The sequence below is a fragment of the Elephantulus edwardii genome, unplaced genomic scaffold, assembly GCF_000299155.1.
Source record: "Elephantulus edwardii isolate Elephantulus edwardi_28Jun2011 unplaced genomic scaffold, EleEdw1.0 scaffold00099, whole genome shotgun sequence".
Classification (NCBI taxonomy): Eukaryota; Metazoa; Chordata; class Mammalia; order Macroscelidea; family Macroscelididae; genus Elephantulus; species Elephantulus edwardii.
This window is the reverse complement of record NW_006399849.1, coordinates 9,574,850-9,584,715: the sequence shown is the minus strand read 5'-3', so window position 1 is coordinate 9,584,715 and position 9,866 is coordinate 9,574,850. Positions and strand designations below refer to the sequence as shown.

The 9,866-nt window shown below is 38.3% G+C and overlaps 1 pseudogene; it reads left to right on the top strand.

Annotated features, from left to right (window-relative positions):
- The first annotated feature begins 9,300 nt into the window (after positions 1-9,300).
- On the top strand, positions 9,301-9,819 carry LOC102865943 (annotated as a pseudogene).
- Positions 9,820-9,866: the final 47 nt, after the last annotated feature.

Here is a 9,866-nt window from a genome sequence, read left to right as displayed (position 1 = left end):
TCCTAGCAGTCCATGGTATATTCAACACTCTTCTCCAGCACCACAGCTCAAAGGCATCAATTCTCTTTCTATCATCCCTATTCACTGTCCAACTCTCTGAGGCATAGCACGCAATTGCGAAGACTATAGACCGGATCAGGTGCACCTTAGTCTCCACCCTGACATAGTTTCTCTTCAGTACTCTTGAGAGGTCCTTCACAGCTGACTTTCCCAATGCAATTCATCTTTTGATTCCCTGGCTGTTGTTACCAAGAGTATTGACTGTGGAGCCTAGTAAACTAAAACTGTTAACTATCTCAATCTCTTCACCATGCATACTGATGCTACCAATTGGCCCAGTGGTGAGAATCTTTGTTTTCCTGATGTTGAGATTCAATCCGTAGAGGAGACTGCAGTCCTTGACCTTCTGCAGCAAGCACTTCAGGTCCTCCTCAGTCATTTTCAGCAAGCAGGGTTGTGTCATCTGCATATCGCAGGTTGTTGGTGACTCTTCCGCCAATCCTGATGCCACATTCCTCCTTGTTTAGTGAACCAACTCAGTCTCATAATGACAAAAACTATCTAAGACTATTATTGTAGAACAAGTACGAGTATGGGGATTTAATGAGGGGTGAAAGGCTTATTCATAGAGTCACACAATTTGATGGGTGGAGGGAGAGATGGGTAAACTAATGGGGAAAGATCTGGTGTAAAAAACATTATAGAAATTTTAAGAACTGTGAATGTAAAGCAGTATAATTTTTTCTACATTAAAAAAGAAAATAAATGCCTTAATGCTAAAAAATAATAAATAATAAATAGAATTGGATAATGTGTGTATACACCCACACCCGCTTTGAGATGCTAAAAGATAATCTAATGCAATGAGATGATAAGTTACCATATAAGCCATGGAGTCCAAGAACTGAAGTAATTTTTTTTGTCTCCCTGGCATTTCTTCCATAGATGTTATGGTTTTTTGATGGTTGTGGCACAGGAGGCTATTTTACCTGCCAGACCAGTGAGAATCCCAAAGAAGGAGACATGTCCAGTTACTTCTCCTAGGATCTGAGAGCTGGAAAACTAATAAGGAAAAGACAAGAAGAGTTGATATCTTTGAACCGTGGCACAAAGAAGTGTGCTGGAGAGCCTGTGGTTTGCCAAAAGAGCAAACAAGTACATCTTGAAGTAGGTGCAGTCAGAATGCTCCTTGGAGGCAAGGATGATGAGGCTTTATCTCACATATTCTGGACATGTTGCTAATAGAGGTTATTTCTTGAAGAGGGACATTGTTCTGGGAAAGGTGGAGTGGTAGCAGATCGAGTGTGAATGCACACCTTCCTCCCAGGGAGAGCTCAACTCACACACTTCTAAGACTGAGAGCCATTCTGACAGGTCTCATCATAGACCCCTGGTGTGGGTTATTGCTTCTGAGAATGCATGTAGATTGCTAAATACAAATGTACATGCAATATCTGGAACAAATTCACTTTATCACAACTGATTGGCAGTGCACTTGACACTTTTCTAGGTAAAGAAATTAGCAGCTAAATTGATAGAAAGGATGAACACTTTGGTCACAAACAACAGTGAAGGTTTCCTACTCTCTCAGCTAGAAGCATGCATGGGCTAAAAGTACAAAGCAAAGCTTGTGGTCTGATTTTAGCAATCTCCATACAGGTAACACATCTTTCTAAATACCAAAATATACCTAATTGAGGCTGTTTATGGTAAATCTAGTCATCAGGTTGTTTCCACATTTGATCTGTGAGTCTTTTTGTCTTTGTAAAGCCTATAATGATTTGAAGTTGATTTCTCAGTCAGTGTTAAACAGAGGTGAAACTGTACTTTTTTCAACTGACACAAGGACTCCTATCCTTTTCCTGATTTTTACAATATTTTTGAGTTTGGAAGAAGATCGAGCAGCTCTATGATGGTCAAGAACTATTTGCCCATATTGGCACTAGCCTTTGTTGGTATGGCTGCTGTCTGGACAGTGAGCATCTGGATCTTATAATTGGATGTGTGTAGCTGTGTCTGCCTGAGGTCTTGATAGTTACCTTAGCTGTAGCTGATATTGACCTCGTTCTGAACCTTGACATTTGCCTCAAGCTTTAAGACTCCCACATTCTGAAACATCCTCACTCTAATCTCTGATCTCCTTAGTGCAGCCAATCCTTATAAGATCTCTCTCTCTCTCTCTCTCTCTCTCATACACACACACACACACACTCCTCCAACCAGTCCTTCATATGCTACCACATCAAGTAGACTGCATGACTTTTATAGTTTCCTGGGTGGCTTATTTTTTAGAAAGACGTTCAATTGTTTCTATATCATGTAACGTTGATGAGAGGAAGCATAAAAGTTGGATAATCTCATATTAGCTTTCAACTGTTTTATGTTCCTTCTGATATTATTAAGTTTTAAAAACACTGTCTAGAGCAATGTTTGAGAGAGTTGGAATGTATCATTTGATTGTTTCAGATAAAGAATTATAGTGAAGCGGTTAAAAAGTAACTAAGAAAAGAAAAAAGTGACTAAGGCACATGTTATGCATCAATAGAAGAAAAGTTCAAGAAGCCATTTCCATTGAGTTTGGACAGATAATGAGCAACTTACTATGGAAAGGACATGCCAGGCCAAGGGATTGGTAGAAAACAGAAAAATCCAGATCATAGATGATCCAGAGTATAGCAGTGTGACGTGAGGTTGAAACAGTCAGGAAAATTATGTGCTGGTTTGGGCTGGTGTTTTGTGTATTTGATTTCTTCCAAAATGCAACCAGAGTCATTGAAATGAGATAAGCAGAGCAGACTTATCTGATTAAAATTTTTTAGAAATTGGCTTGACATATGTGTAAAGAACCAATACATGAGTGGAAAATGAAAGAGGGGGGAAAGAAGCAGCAAGAAACCTTTTCAGGTTTCTTCTTGGTAAACTGAGAAGACAATTCTGTATTTTAAAGAAACGAGAAAGATATGGAGATCTAAATGTGGTGGCTTTGCAGGAGGTGGATGATTATGATTTTTTTGGCACACCGCTCTGAACTGTTCCTTTAACCTTTGTCTCAGTAATAGTCTCAAAGAGCCCTTCTCAGCTGAGGCCTCTGCAGACATCTGCATATAAGTCCTTCCACTGGAATGTGGATGAGTCTTTGCTACCACACAGTTCTCTACCTTCTTTCTGCCTATGTCAGTTGGCAGTTTGCACAGATGGTATCTTCTCCTACAAGACTGGCTCCTAAGCTAGACTCATCACAGACATTTTCTCTTTGTTTTCCTGATGCTAAATCTTCACCTAGCTACCAACCTGGGAAGCAGGGAAACATCCTCAGGCTGTACCTGAAAGCAGCAAGAATCTAAATCTAAAGCCATATTCCAGCATCTGGAAGCTAATTTATTTATTTTTTTAAGCTAGTATTTTACAGCACAAGTAGCAGGAGACTCAGGGCTAGCTAGCCAGCTGCCTTGCTTTGCCCTACCTTGTCTAAGAGTTGTCAATAAGTGATTAAGTTTACATATAAATTCATATCTCTTTTCATTATCTCCTTCCAGGATCCCAGAATAGTCTAGAGATCAGGACACAATATAGAAGAATTTAAATGATACAGAAGAATTGCTACACGCCCTGTATTGATAAGATTCCTCAGTCCAGGAGTTTCCTCACAAAGATCTCTTTTTCTTTTATATAGTAAGTTGGTTGCTGTTTAGGAACCGACCTATAGCTAATGCTCTCATGGGTTTTCAGACGCAGTTAATAGCATGGAAGGAGATTGCCCATCCTTCTCCTGCAGAACAGCTAGTGGCCTCAAACTGTGTGCCTTCAAGATTGCAGTGCAACTTCTTGCCACTAGGCCACCAGGTTAGATAATATACACTTATATTTATGAGCTGAGTGACCCAAATTTGGGGCTCATTTTCATCAAGAAATGTGCTACAATAATTCTTTATTTCCTAGGTAAATTATTTCAATATCTATAAATATTTATTGACTGTCAGCAGGTCCAAGTACTGAAAGTCCTCACTGACGCCAGCACACTGAACAAGATAGACAGACTGCTGCTATCATGCAGGAACTCACACTCTAGTGGGGCAAGAAACTAATAATTAAACAGGCAAGCAAGCAAAGATTATCTTAGACAGTGAAGAAGAATAGTATGATAAAGACAAAACAAAGAAATGTGACAAACACAGGATCAGTAGGGGGGGAGTTGTCATTTAAATTGAAATGAGACTCATAGGCACAATTTGGGGAGGTCTGGTAAAGTCATTGTAACATAAAAGGTAAACCCCTCAGGTGATATTAACTTTGGAGCTATTTGTATTCCAGGAGCTTGTTGAATGGTGTGAATTATGTACTAAGGTTAGAGCTCAGTGAGGCCTGAACCTCTGCATGTGCTCACTGCATTTTAGAACAGAAGTAATCCTACCTAATTGCCATGTCTCCCACAGTATTTTGCACTAAAATAGACAAAACAACCATAAACAAACAAACAAACAACACCCAACACAGTTGCCATTTAGATAATTCTGATTCCACATGACTCTTTGGGTGAAGTGTTGTGCTCTTCGGGTCCTTAAATGGCTGATTTTCATAGGTCCATTGTGAGGGTTTTGTTCTGAGGCATCAACTCTTGGTGCATTTTAACCACCAACCCTTCAGTTAGTAATTGCATGTTTCAGTTTTTTAAACTGTCCATGTTCTCTTGAGCATACAAGATTAGGTACATAGAGGGAAAAAAAAGCTACAACTGCTAAAGAATTGAACCAGAATGAATTAGACTTGGATAGGATTGAGTTAGGGCTAAATGATAATTGTTGCGACTTCATATGGTATATTTTAACCTCAGCACATCTGTTGTTGCTACGTGCAACCACGAATGAATACTACACAGATTTTGCTGTGCTTGAAAAAAATCTCTCCTCCCAGTTCCTTTTTGGATAGAAAACTCTTCCTTTTTTACATATTTTTAATTGTGATTGAAAGAAAGTTTACAAATCATATTGGTTGGGTTGTTTTCCAATCACTCGGGCTCATTATGTTCCAGAACATCAATTACAATAGAGATAAATGTCTAATCACGCTGTCATTCCATATTGTTTTCCCATTGACTCATCTTACTAAGGGTCATTATCTTTTATGATATTAATACCTTTCCCTGGTAACTGTATTAAAATTATTCTCTATATACATAAATATCAAACTTTTTATACCAGTAATCTTATATAATATTCATCCTTGTTTGACTGATTGCTTTCACATACTTCACATAATATCCTCTAGATACATCCATGTTGTGCAATGTTTCACAAATTGGTCATTGTTTTTCAATGTTGCATAGTACTCTAGTAGTAAATGTACCATAGATTTTCTGTCAGTTCCTTTGTAGAAAAGTAAATTGTTAAGAAATAATTTTTAAATTCTTGCTATACCAGAAGAATATTCCAATGCAAAATAAGCATGGTTATGCTAAGAATAAATACTGAGAAAAAAATTTTGAAAACTTAAATAATTCCCTATACTTCAAGGTAAAACCTTTATTTTTCATATAATGTTACTTTTGTAAAAATTCTGCTATAGTGATTCAACTCTAATAGGGATTGGTGAGCAGAGATGGCTTTGGCACAGATCCAAAGGGAGCGCAGACATAAATCTTTCATTTAAGCTGCTACAGTGATATCAGGCGGGTGATGGAGTATCCTGCCAGTGGAGATGCTTGAGCTGCATCTTATTCATTCGTTTGCATAGTGACTATCAGAAAGAGCTAGAACAGATTAGTCAGTTTGGTCAATTCCATCTAGTCTGAGCTTTCATGATGAGTATCAAAATAAGCAACAGAACACCCAATACTCTTAATCAGTGTGGGATATATCTAAGGCAAAGAAAATTCCATTTCTTTCTTGAAAACGTTAAAGGAAAATACTTCATTCAGTAATGAGCATTTCTGGTAATGCAGTGCAATCTCATTAATCTTTTACTGTCAGATGACCTTTCTTACAAAAAGAAAGAAAACAAATTTTTTAGAACTGAACAGAGATGCAAAAGAATAAAAATATATAACCCATATTTTTTAAGGTTACAAATAAAAGTATCTATACATTTTGTTAACGAAGAGTGAAATGCTAAAAATATTGGTGTATTTGCATTTTTAAAATTTTGAGTGACTATAACATTTTGTATGGATGTAATGGCTGTTTAAAGTTTGTAACTTTAAATTTTGTGCATTTACAAGAAAATGATAATGTTTGGCTGTATTTTCTACCTTTAAATTCTGTGAATTTACAAGAACATTATAATGATTGCTAAAACATTCCACATGTGTTAGTGACATATTTATTTTCTTGTAAGCCAAATAGTGCAGACTACTTTTAAATACTTTCTACAGATGAACTCAATGAAAGGAAAAAAAATTCATCAAAACAAAACCTTTATACTCATATAGCATTTGTAGCATTTGTAAATGCATCAGGTGTTGTTGTTACGTGCTATTGAATCATCTGCAACTCATAGTGACCCTATGTACAACAGCCCTAAATTCTGACACACCTACTCCCATTACCCCAGTCAATCCATCTCATTAAAAGTCTTCTTCTCTTGCACTGTCCCTCTACCCTCCCAAGCATGATGTTCCTCTCCAAGGACTGGTCTCTCCTTGCAACATGTCCAAAGTATGTCAGATGAAGCTTCAGAATCCTTGCCTCCAAGGAGAAGCCCATCTTCACTCTCTCCAGGACAGACCTGTTTGTCCATGATATATTCAATACTCTTCTTCAACACCACAGCTCAAAGACATCAATTCTTCTTCTATCATCCCTAGTCATTGTCCATACTTAAAAGTCAAAAAGTGATTATGTAGTACATACGGCTTTACAATTTTTCACACCTGGAATACTTTCTGTATGAAAAAAAGGTAGTTGTGTTACGTAAATCTAAAGGAATTAAAAAATAAAAATAAACTATGAAACTATAGAAAACAAATGCACCCTGAAATATATTTAAGTCATTTAATAAATCTATGAATAAACAGAAATGCAGAAAGATTAAATAATTGTTCAATCAGAAAAAAAACAACCATTTCCACTTAAGATATCTGACTCTGTGAGATTAGAAGACATTTCACCCCTCACCAGTATTTATTCCTCCAGGAAAAAAATAATTCTCTATAGCTTTCTAGGAATCTGGTCTGGAAAACAATATATTTGAATTATGTAAATAAATTAGTATAATTAAAAAATCAACTCTAAAAAATATTTTTACCTGAGTAATACTAATTTCCTTACTTAGATTTACTTGTAATTTTTAAAGTATCTCTAAACCACTTGCATTATCTTTTTTTTTTCTTTTTTAAACAGAAGGTGATATATCCATGAGGATCTCAGGCAAGTCCTGCTGACCTATGAGACTCAACCTTAGACAAGTCCAGCTGATTCAAAAGAAACTCAGCCAAATCTTGATGATACAAGGGAAAACTGCCCTATGCAGGAAGCCTGATGCTAAGGCCTTTGAACTTCTTAAACCAAACCATGGAAAATTACCTGCCAATGCTGAACCACTGCTACCCAGAGGAAGGGATCTCATTTGTCTGTTCTATATGGACAACCACATGAGAAACCTGAAATCAGAATGGGGATTTGAATAAACATCTGAGCAATCTTTCATCCAAGCAGACTTCAATATTTAGAACTTGAAACTCTTCTAACAATAACACAAAGATAAGTAACAGTCAGTTAGATACACAGACACAATAGAAGTTGCCTCCCAGATAGCAAAATAAATTACTATGTAATGTTGAGAAAGTAGCAGTGTTGTTATTTTTGTTGTGCAGTTGAGTTGTCTGCAACTCATAGAAACAGCCCTAAATCCTGTTCTACCCTTTGCCAATCTTACTGTTTCTGACACATCCTCTCCTATTACCCCACTCATTGAATCAATCCATCTCATTGAGGGTCTTCCTCTCTTGTGCTGTACCTCCACCCTCCATCCTCCCAAGCATGATATCCCGCTTCAAGGACTGGTCCTGTCCCTCTCCAAGGACTGGTCCCTCCTTGAAACATGTTCAATGTATGTCAGATGAAACTTCAGAATCCTTGCCTCCAAGAAGCAACCTGGTCTCACTCTCTCTAGGACAAATCTGTTTGTTCTCCTATCAGTCATGGTATATTTAATACTCTTCTCCAATACCACACTTTAAAGACATCAATTCTCCTTCTATCATCCCTAGTCATTGTCCAGCTTTCTGATTCACAGTAAGTAATTTCAAACACTATGGCCCGAATCAGGCACACCTTAGTTTCCGGACAACATCTTTGCTCTTCAGTACTTAGGAGAGGTCTCTGACAGCAGACTTTCCCAATTCAATTCGTCTTTTAATTTCCTGGCTACTGGTACAAAGGGTGTTGATTGTGGAGACAAGCAAACTAAAGCTGTTAACAATCTCAATCTCTTCACCATATATCTTGATGTTGCCAATAGGCCCGATGGTGAGAATCTTTGTTTTCTTGATGTGAAGCTTCAATCCTTCTGAAGGCTGAAGTCCTTGACCTTCTGCAGCAAGAGTTTCAGGTCCTCCACAGTTTCAGTTAGCAGAGTTGTGTCATTTGCACAAAGCAGATTGTTTAATTGTCTTCCTACGATCCCAATGCCACATTTCTCCTCATAGAGCCTAACCTCCTGAATATTCTGTCCTGCATATAGATTGAAAAGGGATGGAGACAGGACTGTCATACACTCTTCCCAATTTTTAACCATGCAGTGTTTCCTTCCTCTGCTCTGATGACTGCCTCCTGGTCCATATGTATAGGTTTTTCATAAGCACAGTCAAATGTTCTGGGATTCCCATTCTTCTTAGAATCAGCCACAGTTATGATCCATATAGTCAAATGCCTTTGCATAGCCAATGAAACACAGATGGACATTCCTATTGTACTCCCTGCTGTTAAAAAGTATAAAACAAACAAACAACCTTCTTCTAAAGAAGCATATCAAATCATGTACCCAATGAATACCCCAGACTCAGGAAGGGAGAAGAAAGATACAACGTGGAGTTTTAAGAACTAATATTGAAAAGTTACAAATGATGGAAGAAAGAATAGAAACCATAAATAAAGAAGTATAAGAATTTTTTTTTTTTTAAATCATCACAAGACTGAGAGGGTACAACTAACAAAGTATAAGACACAACAGAAAAATATGGAAATATAATTAGATTGTCAAGAAAAAGTGGATGAAATTTTCAACATTTTGGAGGCACAAAAATGTAGACTAGAAGGGCGGGAATACAGAATAAGCAAGATAGAAGACAAGAATCTCAAGGAGAGGATGAAGGAGCTTGAAGAAATCCCCAACAGCGGCATCCAAAACTTCTGTGACATCTAAGTCGATGAAGCAAATTTACTGTCCTGGCAAGGGCTCATAGTTCCCGATAGCCCTCCAGACGGTAAGGGGGGCTTCCACATCGAAATCCACTTTCCCACCGAGTACCCCTTCAAACCACTGATGATCCTCTTCAAAATTAAGATCAACCACCCGAACATTAACTAGAATGGGCAGGTGTGCCTGCTGGTGATCAGCTCCGAGAACTGGAAGATGGCCACCAAGGCTGAACAGGTGATCCTGTCGCTTATGGCGCTGGTCAACGACCCCGAGCCCAAGCACCTGCTCGGGGTCGACATCACTGAGGAGTACAAGAAGGACCAGGAGCAGTTCTACAGGAACGACGAAGACTTCACCAGGATGTTCACAGAGCGGATGGAGACCCTTCCCCTGAAACCCGCCCACCTGCACCCGGAGTCCACTAGCTCACCACGCCAACACCTGGCCTCTGCTGGGGACACTTAACTACCACTCGACAATGCCTGCAATCCAAACAGGTCTTCATATCCTGG